General features: G+C 46.1%; 1 protein-coding gene across 1 annotated transcript in view; it reads right to left on the bottom strand.

The window, feature by feature from the left end:
* The window catches only part of zbtb47b (zinc finger and BTB domain containing 47b), a 214,100-nt gene extending 202,952 nt beyond the window's left edge, over positions 1–11,148 (bottom strand). The window contains exon 1 of the mRNA XM_052015448.1: positions 10,970–11,148. The gene's annotated coding sequence lies outside the window, so the exon portion shown is untranslated. The remainder of the gene's footprint in view (positions 1–10,969) is intronic.
* Between the last annotated feature and the right edge of the window lie 1,435 nt (positions 11,149–12,583).

Genomic DNA, 12,583 nt, shown 5'->3' with positions numbered 1-12,583 from the left:
CCATATTCATGATCAATCTTAAACTCCACCAAGCTGCCTGGTTCCACTACTACCCCGGTAACCCATCCCAGGCACCCATCATTCTATGTAAAAAAAAACTTGCTCCTCATGTCACCTTTAAACTCCCTCCCTCTAACTTTAAAAGCATGTCCTCTGGCGTTTGACATTTCTACACTGGGGAAAAGATACGGGCTGTCTACCCTTTCTTTGCCTCTTATATTTTAAAAACCTCCATCAGGTCTCCCCTTGGCCTCTGATGCTCTAGGGAGAACAACCCAAGATCGTCCAACCTCTCCTTACAGCTCATACCCTCTAATCCAGGCAGCATCCTGGTAAACCTCTTCTGCACCCTCTCCACATCCAACCAGAACTTTGCACAATGCTCCAAGTGCGGTCTGACTAAAGTTTTATACAGCTGCAGCATGACTTCCTGACTCTTATACTCGACATCCCTAGCAAATGAAGGCAAGCATGCCATACACCTTCTTTACCACCTTATGATGGGAAATAGAGAGGGACGAATGTAAAATGGGTACCCAATGGTCAGTGAGAATTGGTGGGCCAAAGGGCCTGTTTCTGTGCTGCAAGACTATGATGCTGTGGTTCTATAGCTAGCCAAGTGGTGTCTTTCTACACTGCATCATTCCACAAGAACAAAACTCACCAGGTCTTGGATGCTCCCAATCCAGGGACACCAAAATCTCCACTGCCCCGGTCAACTCTGCAGAAGCTGCGATTATATGAGACTTAATGTGTGCAGATGGCTCAGTGTTACAGTACTGAGAAACAGACACACTTCCCCTTTCGTGAGCCAAGGAAGGAAGGTCACCAGAGGTCAGCTGGGTCAGGAATGAAGCATCACACACACACACCCCCCCATCCCCAAACCAATCCCTCTCCCATTCAATAAATTAACTAACACACAAACAAAGCAATTGATTTTCTTGGTGAATTAGATCCTTATCATGTTAGTTTTAAGAATTCAAATTCTGGGAGTCCACAGACAATGCAGGGGAAAGTTAGCTGGGAACTCAAAAGTTAGAATCAAGTTTTTTTTTGGCTAACGCTCTTGCAACGTACCTGGGTTGGAGAGTTAAAAGTATTAAAAGGTGCTAAAAGGTTCTCCACTGGTGTTGGTATTGGTTTATTGTTGTCACTTGTACTGAGGTACAGTGAAAAACTTGTCTTACATACCAATCATACAGATCAGTTCATTACACAGTGCAGTTACATTGGGTTAGCACAGAGTGCATTGATTTAGAACGATTATACTAAGGGTAATGAGTAGATCTGTAGAGAGCAGCTTGCAACGAGTGGTCAGTCTGGATCCTGGGTGCCCAGATTTCCAGAGCAGGACCTGAACTAGCAACCTTCTAGCCAGGAGGGCAACGTGCTACTAACAGGCTCCATAATGAGGACAGACTGGAGCAGGATTGTAGCTGCTGTCCGATTCAATATGGACCCTAATCCTAACCTGCCAAGTGGCCAACCGCTCTGAAACCCAAAAGGTGACCGTGAATGTCAGGAATCATGCTCTCAAAATAAGGGATCAGCCAATCAGGACCGAGACGAGAAGTGTCCTCACCCAGAGGGTGACACGGCTTTGGAATTCTCTGTCCCAGAGGCTCAGTCACTGAGTGCGTTCGAGACAGAGGTTAATAGATTTTTAAGTCTCAAGGGAATTGGGACAAGTGCAGTGAAGTGGTGCTGAGGTAAAAGATTGAATGGTGGGTCAGGCACGAGAGGCTGAATGGCCTCCTCCCACTCCCATTTCTTGTGTTTTTATGTCATGACTCTGACAAAGATTTTGCAGTTGCCCCTTTACCACACCACCTTCAGTAATGACTGTGGCAGCAAGTGGGTGACGGCCTCAAGTAATCCATAATGTAGGAGAAATGTCGTGGCTGCAACACGGAACTCACCACCATACTCACACTTGGGATGGACAGCAGGGGTACAACTGAGGCAACGAGGAATGGTTAATAGAAAGAACACTTGTGTAAAAAAAAAGTCAAGTTTATTATCATTTGCACAAGTACATGTGTGCACAGATGCAACAAAAAAACTTGCAGCAGCATCACAGGCACAGAGCATCAGATAAGCAGCATTCACAAGAAAAACAAATTATAACAATTTTTACAAGAAAGAACATAATTAGAACCAAAAAAAGTCCATTTTAGTGCAACATGGTCATATTGTTGCTATACTGTTGTGATTAGGGTTGTGAATTCTGAATGGTCCATAAACACTCATTCCTTTTGGTTTGCACCTTTTTGTAACTTACAGTAATGTTTATGTCTTGCACTGTACTGCTGCTGCAAAACAACACATTTCACGTGATACAAGTCAGTGATAATAAATCAGATTCTTAGGAACTCAGCGGGACGAGCCTGCTCAACCCACTGAGTTCCTCCAGCAGATTGTTTGTTGCTCCAGTTTCCAGAACCTGCATCTAGTGTCTCCTGTGGTTCAAGAACCAAATAGTCAAAGGGAAGTGGCTGTTCTTGAACCTGGTGGTGTGGGACTGAAACAGACCCTTCAGCCCAGCACATCCATGCCAACCCTTTTGCCCATCTAGTCTAGTCCTATCCGACTGCATTAAGTCCACATCCTTCCATGCCTTGCCTATTCAGGTGCCTGTCTAAATGCCTCTTAAACATAGTAATTGTATCTGACTTCCATCACCTCTCCAGGCAGCACGTTCCAGAGATCAACCACTCTCTGTGCAAAAAATCTTTCTCGTGTTTCAAGATACACCTGTTTTTCTGCCAATAAAGTACCTTTGACCTGCTATCAATATTATTTTGATCAGCCGACTGCACACAGCAAGCTCTCACAAAACCCAGTACTGGTGAAGTAATCCATTTCCCTGATGTTGTTTGAGGGATAACTAGTGGAGGACGCTCCTGATGTTCTTTATAGGAGTGCCACAGGGATCTTTTGGGGGAAAGCAGAAGAGCCCAGAAGCAGCATGGTCTTGTTAGGGTGAAGGGTAGACCTGGCAAGTTTAGGGAACCTTGGCTGACGAGAAGTATTGAGGCTCTGGTCAAGAAAAAGGAAGCAAGCATACATTGGGTTTAGGAGGTCAGGGACGAATCCCTTGATGACTATAAAATGATTAAGAATACATTTGAGAGGGAAATCAGGAGGGCAAAGAGGGTATGAGACGGATCTGGCAGGTAAGGTTCAGGAAAATCCCAAGAGATTCTATAACTGTATTAGGGGTAAAAGGGTGGCTAAGGAGAGAGTTGGTCTCCTTAGAGATTGGCAAGGCTGCCCACATCTCAAGCCACAGGAGATGGGTGGGATTTTTAAACAAATATTTCTCCTCTGTGTTTACCGAGGAGAAAATCATGGTTACTCAAGAGATAAGGGAAACATGTGGAGATGTTTCGGAGGACATTCATATTTCAAGGGAGGAGGTATTTGCAGCCTTACAGCACATTAAGGTGGATAAATCCCCAGGAGCTGACTAAGTACATCCTTGGACTTTGTGGGATACTGGAGAAGAAATTGTGGAGGCCCTCGGGGAGATATTTGCTTCATCGTTAGCCTCTGGTGAAGTTCCCGAAGACTGGAAGGTGGCTAATGTCATTCTGTTGTTTAAGAAGGGTAGCAAGGATAAGCCAGGGAACTACAGGCAGGTCAGCCTGACAGTAGTGGGGAAGCTACTGGAGGGATTTGAGGGACAGGATCTACCAGCATTTGGATAGACAGAGTCTGATTAAGAGGAGTCAACGTGGCTTTGTGCATGGAAAGTCATGTTTGATGATCCTTTTAGAGTTTTTTTTGAAGAGGTAACCAAAAAGGAAGACAAGGATAGGTAATGGATGTTGCCTCTTTGGACTTTAGCAAGGCCATTGGGAAGGTCCCACATGGCAGGCTGGTCTGGAAGGTTAGGTCCCATGGAATCCAGGGAGAGAGCTGGTTAGGTGGATTCAAAATTGGTAGGAAGCAGAGGGGGGTGGTTGAAGGTTGTTTCTCGGAATGGAGGCCAGTGACCAGTGGTGTGCTGCAGGGGTTGGTGTTGGGACCCTTGTTATTTGTTATTTATATAAATGATTTGAACGTGAATGCACAGGGTTTGATCAGTAAGTTTGCGGACGACACGAAATTAGGAGGTGTTATTGATATTGAAGAAGGTTATCGTAGATTACAGGGAGATCTTGATCAGTTAGGAAAGTGGGCCGAGGAGTGGTAAATGGATTTCAATACAGATAAGTGTGAGGTGATGCATTTTGGAAAGTCAAACCAGCGTAGAACTTATATTATGAATGGTAGGGCACTAGGGAGTGTAATGGGACAGAGGGACCTAGAAGTAGAGGTGCATAGTTCATTGAAAGCAGCATCATCGGTAGGCGGGGTGGTGAAGAAGGTGCTTAGCATGCTGGCCTTCATCAGTCAGGGCACCGAGTGTAGGAGTTGGGACATTATGTTGTAGTTGTACAAGTTGTCGGTGAGGCTGCACTTGGAGTACTGGGTACAATTTTGTTCACTCTGTTATAGGAAAGACCTGGTTTAACTGGAAAGAACGCAGAAAAGATTTACGAGGATGTTGCCAGGACTAGAGGGCCTGAGGTTTAGGGAGAGGTTGGCCAGGCTAGGTCTTTGTTCCTTGGAACATAGGAGAGAGGGGCATCCTTATAGAAGTGTTTAAAATTATGAGAGGCATAGATAAGGTGGACAGTAAAAACTAGAGGGCATAGGTTTAGAGTGAGAGGGGAAAAATTTATATGGAGCCCGGAGGGGCAACTTCCCCCCCCCCCCCCCCCACAGAGGGTGGTGAGTATATGGAACCAGAGGAATTGGTTGAGGCTGGTACAATAGTATCATTTAAGAAGCACTTGGATAGGTACATGGAGGGGCGGGGCTTGGAGGGATATGGGCTGAACGCAGGAAACTGGGACTAAATGGGTGGGCACCGTGGTCAGCATGGACTGGTTGGGCCGAAGGGCCTGTATCCTTGCTGCATTGCTCTGACTCGGAACTCAGTTTCTCATCTAACAGGTGGTTCCAGTGACAGTGCAGCATTCCCTCAGAAGTCCAGGTTGGATGGACAGGATCAGGTGACCGGCTCATTGCAGTAAATGTTTTAAACCAAACAGCACTTTCATACATATCTGTCACATCAAACCTCACAGTCAACGAAGGACCTTTGAAGTCAAGTCACTACTGTAAGATAATTCGACTATGTTCGCTAACACTGAGTCAGTGAGTGAGGGTCTGCTCAGTGCTCACGGCTCTGCCTCAGCTCCACCCACCCCCTGATTGTTGCAGCTCGGAGTGGGGGTTGGAAGAGACAAGGCACGTGAAAATGCCCCATTCCCACCTGGCAGAAGATCCCGGCAGCCGCCGGCAAATCCATCCCCGTACAGACCTCCGAACAGCCGGCACTGCAGCTCAAACCACCAATTCCCACTGAAAACATCAGCTCCATCCACACTGGCCAGCTCCAAGTCACCCTATTCACCTCACCGACTTGTTGCAGACTGGTCCCTGCAGATCTACTCATAATTCTATTATAATCATTCTACTTTTAAAAACTATTAGTAATTCTTGAAGACGTAGAACTTAATTTTCTTTTAGATCTAAGATGGACTCTTGACCTCACAATCTACCTTGTACCTTATTGTCTTCCTGCACTGCACTTTCTCTGCAGCTGTAACACTTTATGCTTCCCCTTGTACTACCTTAATGCACTCTTGTAACAAAATGATCTGTATGGATGGCATGCACACTGTACCTCGGTACGTGACAATAACGTACCTGTGAAGGTCCGCTACAAAGTTAAGAAAGCCTAACTTGCTTTTTTAAAAAAATTGTTTAAAAATTCATGGAAAATCTTCATGAAGTCGAAAATTTGTAACTCAGGGCTTTCATAACCCCAAGACTGCCTGAAGTGAAAATTAGAAGATTACAGATCTTTTAAAGACACAAATTAAACTTCCCACACTCATTCATTCCAACACTGGGACTGTCAGAAACTGGGCACCAACTGGGCACACTGGCAGCATCTAGAACCAGACATTGTGATAACGTTCCTCGATCAACAGCACCACCACAGAGGAACCACAAACAGATTAACTGGTCATTTGCTTAACTGGCTGTTTGTGGAACTTTGCTGTGTTTGCCTGCTGCTCTTCAGAGAGAAATCCAAGCAGCCTATCTCCAGAGAGAAATCCAAGCAGCCTATCTCCAGAGAGAAATCCAAGCAGCCTATCTCCAGGCAATCTTTGGAGATGTGGAAAGGCACTGTGCAAACCACAAACATTTTCCCAAGCATGCCCCTTATAGCTTTGCCTTTTAGCCCAGTAAAAGCTGGCAAGCTAGTGCTTGTCTCGAAGTGACAGGAAGAAATATTGTTCTTTGCAGTGTGAGTGTCTGGGCTCTGGAACTAGAAGCTGGACGACTAGTGGAGGCAGATTCAATTGTACGTTTACCGTGAGAGGGGAAAGATTTAAAGAGCACCTGAGGGGCAACTTCCCCCCACACAGAGGGTGGTGGATCGATGGAACAAGCTGCCAGAGGAAATGGTAGAGGCAGGGACATCCAAAAGACATTTATACAGGTACATTGATGGGAAAAGTTTAGAGGAAATATGGACCAAACGCAGGTAAATGGGACTAGCTCAGATAGGCAACTTGGTCAGCATGGACGAGTTGGGCTGAAGGGCCTGTTTCTGTGCCATGACTCTGTGTAACATTTGAAAAGAAAGAATCTGCAAGGTTATGGGTAAAGGGACCAAGTGATTTGGAGTTAGTCACATAGGACAGAAGAAGTCCCTTTAGCCAACAAAGTCCACACTGACCACCACACTTACCCGATCTTATTCCCCCCCACATTCCCATCAGCTTCCCCCAGATTCCACCACTCACTGGGGGTAATTTACAGTGGCCAATCACCCTGCCAGCCCCGTTGTCTTTGGAATGTGTGGGGAGATCAGAGGACCCAGGGGAAACCCACACCATTACGGGGAGAACGGGGGAAACTCCACAAGGACAGCACCCGAGGTCAGGATCGAACCACAATCCTCTCGCTTTGAGCCAGGTCTGGACCTGACAGGCCAAAGAGCCTCCTTTCTTCTGCTCTCAGCAGGATTTTTTGGTGAACGTGAGCAGTGGTTTGAGATTAACTTCTGAGGCTTTCCATCAAAGCCACAACAGAGATTGAAAGACGCTCCCTCTCTTTACATCATCTCTGCAAAAGGCAGTGAGAAACTCCCACGGCGGTGTCATGCAGAGGTTGCGTGCCAGGTCACCTACTCCGTTGCAGGGGAAAATGTTAAGGAGGACCTTCAAAGGAGAGCACAAGATAAGAGGCATAGATCGAGTGGACAATCAGAGACTTTTCCCCAGGGCGACAATGGTTAACACGAGGGGACATAATTTTAAGGTGATTGAAGAAAGGTAAAAGGGAGATGTCAGGGGTAAGTTTTTTTTAATACACAGAGAGTGGTGGGTGCATGGAACGCACTGCCGGCACAGGTTGTGGGGGCAGATATATTAGGGACAGTTAAGAGACACATGAATGATAGAAAAATAGGTGGCCATGTAGGAAGGAAGGGTTAGATAGATCTTAGAGCAGGATAAAATATCGGCACAACATTGTGGGCCGAAGGGCCTGTACTGTGCTGTAGTGTTCTATGTTCTATGAGATTGAGGCAGAAAGGCGATTCCAGAATCCCAGGTCCTCGGCAGCAGAAGGCACGGCCACCAATGAGAGAGCAATAAAATTATCCAGAGGATCTCACGTACCTCAGAGGGCTGAAGGAGATTATAGAGACAGAGAAAGGTGGGAATGTGGAGGAGTTTGAAAAATCTCAGCCTTCTCTCTTTACAAGCCTATTCAGAACTGAGAAAAGAGAGACTGGAGCAACACACACACACACACACACACACACACACACACACAATGCTGGAGGAACTCAGCAGGTCAGGCAGCATCCACGAAGGGACATAAACAGTCGACATTTCGGGTCAAAGCCCTTCATCAAGACACTTAGTCGACATTTCGGGTTGAGACCCTTCATTAGCACTGATGAAGGGTCGCAACCCAAAACATCGCCTGTTTATTGATGATGTTTATTTAATAGTCACACGTACATCGGAACACACAGTGTCACAAATGCGTCTTTTTGCATTACTGAGAATGCGCTGGGGTCAGCCCGCAAGTGTCGCCACGTTTCCAGCGCCAACATAGCATGCCCACAACTTCCTAACCTGTACGTCTTTAGAAGGTGGGAGGAAACCGGAGCACCCGGAGGAAACCCACGCAGACACAGGGAGAACGTATAAGCTCCTTACAGACAGCGGCTGGAATTGAACCCAGGTCGCTGATGCTGTAATAGCATCATGCTAACCGCTACACTACTGTGCCTGCCCACTTATTTCCCTCCAATAGATGCTGCCTGACCTGCTGAGTTCCTCCAGCATGTTGTGTGTCTCTCTCCTATTCACAACCTGCAGTGTTAGCTGATTTGCTATCAGCAGTGGTGCAGCAGGTAGATTAAAGACCCCCACCCCCTCCGCATGATTGCTGTATTCCCCATCACATCCCAGGAACCCTGCATTCCCCAGTGACCCAAATTTCCTGGTTTATGCCTTGCCCAATTACTACAATTGTTATTTTACAAACTGCTTTTTGGAGGCCTTTACAATTTGCTCCTGCAAAAAACCTTTAACTGAAGCAGGTCCCAATCAGAATCAGTACAGACCCAGGCAGGATCAAGGATCATAACACCTTGTAAAACTTTTGTTCGGCCACAGCTGGAATATCAGGTGCAGTTCTGGTCCCCACACGGACGTGAATACACTGGAGATGGTGCAGAGGAGATCTACCAGGAAGAGAACATTGCAGCTATGAGGAGAGACTGGGGTTGTTTCTCTTGGCGCAGAGGAGGCTGAGGGGATGTGAGAGGTGCACAAAATTACAGGGAGCGTGGATAGGACGGACAGCAAGAAATCTTTCGCATAGCGGAGACCTCGATAACCAGGCGGCATGGGTTTGAAGCAAGGAGCAAGAGTTATAGTAGATCTGAGGAAGAATATTTTTCACCCAGATGGTGGCTGGAATGTGGAACGCAGTCCCCAAGAAGTGGCAGGTGAATCCACAGAATGCACACAAGATGCTTTTGTAGATCAGCATCGAGGAACCATTGCCACTCGTCCTACCACAGAGATTCCCTTTGTTCTACATGTCCCTCCCCCAGCCTCTCTCCTCCTCAGAACTAAATGGCATCTCTTCCCTCATTCTGACAAAGGGTCTCAGACCCAACATGTTTCTCTCTCCACAGATGCTGCCTGACCTGCTGAGTATTTTCAGCATTCTCTGCTTTATTCAACATAATCAAAGACCCCTCCCACCCTGCACATTTTCTCTTCTCCCCCTCCCATCAGGCAGAGGATCCAAGCACCTGAAAGCACGTACCACCAGGCTCAAGGACAGCTTTCATCCTGCTGTTAAAAGACTTGAACGGTTCCCTAGTATGATACAATGGGCACTTGACCACACAATCTACCTTTTTATGACCGTGCACCTTATTGTCTGCCTGCACTGCACTTCCTCTGTAGCTGTGACACTTCACCCTGCATTCTGTTATTGTTTTCCCTTGAGGTACTGATGTGGTGAAATGATCTGTATGGATGGCAGACAAAACAAAGTTTTTCACTGTAGCTCAGTACATGTGACAATAATAAACCAATTTTATTTAAGATTTCCAGCATTGTGCCACTTTCTTTCATTTACTTATAACCTTCTGCTTCTGTGCCAAAGAAACTTGCATGTGATACTAATCAAAGTTATGGAAAGTTCATCAAAATGGACAGTCGGAGACTTTTTCCCAGGGCGACAATGGCTAACACGAGGGGGCATAATTTTGAGGTGATTGGAGGAAGGTACAGGGGGATGTCAGGGTTAAGTGGTTTTTTTTGTACACACAGAGAGTGGTGTTGGTATTGGTTTATTATCGTCACTTGTACCGAGGTACAGTGAAAAACTCGTCTTACAAACCCATCGTGCAGGTCAATTCATTACACAGTGCAGTTACATTGAGTTAGTACAGAGTGCATTGAGATAGTACAGGTAAAAACAAGGTGGGTGCGTGGAACACACTGCCAGCAGAGGTTGTGGGGGCAGACACATCAGGGGCATTTAAAAGACTCTTAGATAGACACACGAATGATAGAGAAATGGGAGGGAAGGGTTAACATTTGGGGGGAATTGTTAGAAAGGTATCAGAGCAGGATAAAATGTCGGCACGACTTTCTGGGCCGAAGGGCCTGTACTGTGCTGTAGTGTTCTAGAGTTATGTTATAATCCCCGTCAACCTAACGACTGGACTCGAAACCTATTCAGTGCAAGTCAGAACCTCGTGTGACACTCGCTTCATACTCAAGACGGTCAACTTCTCATCAGGCAAATTGGGTTAAATTGCTCAACTAATCTCCCGTGTCTCAAAAGGCATTGAAATCAATGATCCAGAACCCACCTTCCATCAACACCTTGAATTCGAAAGTGGCGCGCCTCAAACTTGTGTGTTGTCGGGGTTAAGAGGTTTATCCCGACACAGCGCAACTACAAGACAGCCGAGTTAAACGCCTTAACCGACCTGGCCTGGAGGACCCGAGGGTCGACTGCAGCGATAGAAAGGAATCGACTCATTTGCTCTGAAGAACGTTACAATATTTCCATGGAAATGGAAAATTAAGCTAGGAGGCGCTGGAGGGAAGCAAATGACAGAGGCACCACTAACATTTATAACTAAATGCCACAGAAAACTTTTTTCCCTTTCGAGCATGCAAGCGAGTCAGTGAACCGTTCCTCTGGGTATAACTGCAGTTATATCCCACTAGCATTTGGCAGAAACAAAATAGCTATTTTTTTTGTCGTGCTTTTAAAGTATTAGCCAATCGGCCGACTTCAACTTTTGCAGAGAGATTGAGGTTGGAGAGGGTCACTTATCAAAACTTACCAAATATGGATGTAGGTGTGGAGTTAAAGTGAACTGTTCAAAGCTCCCAGGCGCTTTCTGTCCGTTACAAAGTCACCAGCGCTATTTGTGAGATCAAAATAATGCAAGGCAAAAACACAGTTCTTTTTTTTCGGGTACTTTCCCCAAGTAGCAAGACCTTTACGCTTGGAACTTGAGAAAACCCGCAGCACTTCCGCATTGTTAGTTACAGAGAGTCCGTGGGAGGCGGGACCTCGCTCTTAAAGCGAGTCGCCCATCCCCGAACGGGCATATTTCATATCAGAATTGTTTTATAGCCTGTCGATGGCCAGCGCTGTTTTCTGAAATGGGTTATTAACAATACAAGGTGACTAACTGCAAACAAAACTATCACCTCGATTTATTAGTGTTCAACTGTAAATGGTCAGCTGACCACCTCCAAGACAAGGGCAGTGTTATGTGTCTATTTCCTGCTTCAGTTGGCTAAAACCTTACTTTCATCAAGAGCCAAGTATTTTAGTCCATATGAGGGGTGTCGATGTGTCCACTTCCCTCCACAGATGCTGCTCGACTTGCTGAGTTCCCCCAGATTCTCATGTGGGTGCCTCTCTCTCTCTTTTTTAACCTGTTTCCCCCATTCCTGCTGGGGCAGGTCTCCTGACTGTTTCGGTTTGGTTAAATCAAGGTTTATCAGGACGTGGGAACTTTAAACTGAAGCAGACAGGCAAAGTGAAGATCAGAATAAAAATTAAAAGGGGCAATGAAAACAATGGTACTTCTAAATAAAGAAATTCAGGATGAAGGGGACAGAATGAACACAATCCAGCGAGCATTGGTTGATGCACGGAGCCAGCCCTGCTGTTTACATTAATTAGTTGTGAGACACCCCCTCTCTGTCTGGAGGAATGAGTCTCCCATGATAATCGAGTGGAGAAGTGGTACAGACATGAAAGGCTGCCCAGGAACCCTTCACAATGCTTATAATTAAAGAATCACCCCCAAAAAAATCACAGAGGAAGGCCATTTGGCCCATCAAATCCATACTAGATCAAGCCCACCAGCCCCACTCCTCCATCCTTGCCCCATAACCCTGCAAATCCTTTCCTGTCAAGGACATCAGCTCCTTTCTGAATGCTACAATTGAATCTACCTCCACTACAAGTTCAAATTCAAGTTTATTGTCACAGGCACACATGCCCAGGGTATAAATACCATAAAAAATTAGCTTTTTACAGCAGCAGCACAGTGCATGACAAACATGAATTACATCAACTTAAATTAACATAAATTATACATAACTTACACAACAAAATAAAAACAAACAAAATGATGTCAGTGCAAGTTGAGGGAAATGTGGTCTGAGGTAGAATTAGGGTTTTTCAGGTGGGTTCAAGACCCTGACGGCAGTGGGGAAGAAGCTGTTGTTGAACCTTGAGGTGTGGGTCTTCAGGCTCCTGTACCTCCTGCCTGATGGCAGCATCGAGAAGAGGGCATGGCCCGGATGGTGGGGGTCCCTGATGATGGATGTCGCCTCCCTGAGACATCGCCTCCTGTAGATGTCCTCGATGGTGGGGAGAGCTGTACCTGTGAGTCCCACCACTCTCTGTAGCCTCTTGTGTTCCTGTGCGTTAGAGT

The sequence above is a fragment of the Pristis pectinata genome, chromosome 5 (genome assembly GCF_009764475.1).
Source record: "Pristis pectinata isolate sPriPec2 chromosome 5, sPriPec2.1.pri, whole genome shotgun sequence".
NCBI classification, from domain to species: domain Eukaryota; kingdom Metazoa; phylum Chordata; class Chondrichthyes; order Rhinopristiformes; family Pristidae; genus Pristis; species Pristis pectinata.
The sequence above is the reverse complement of the archived record's forward strand: the minus strand, read 5'-3'. Positions and strand labels throughout refer to the sequence as shown.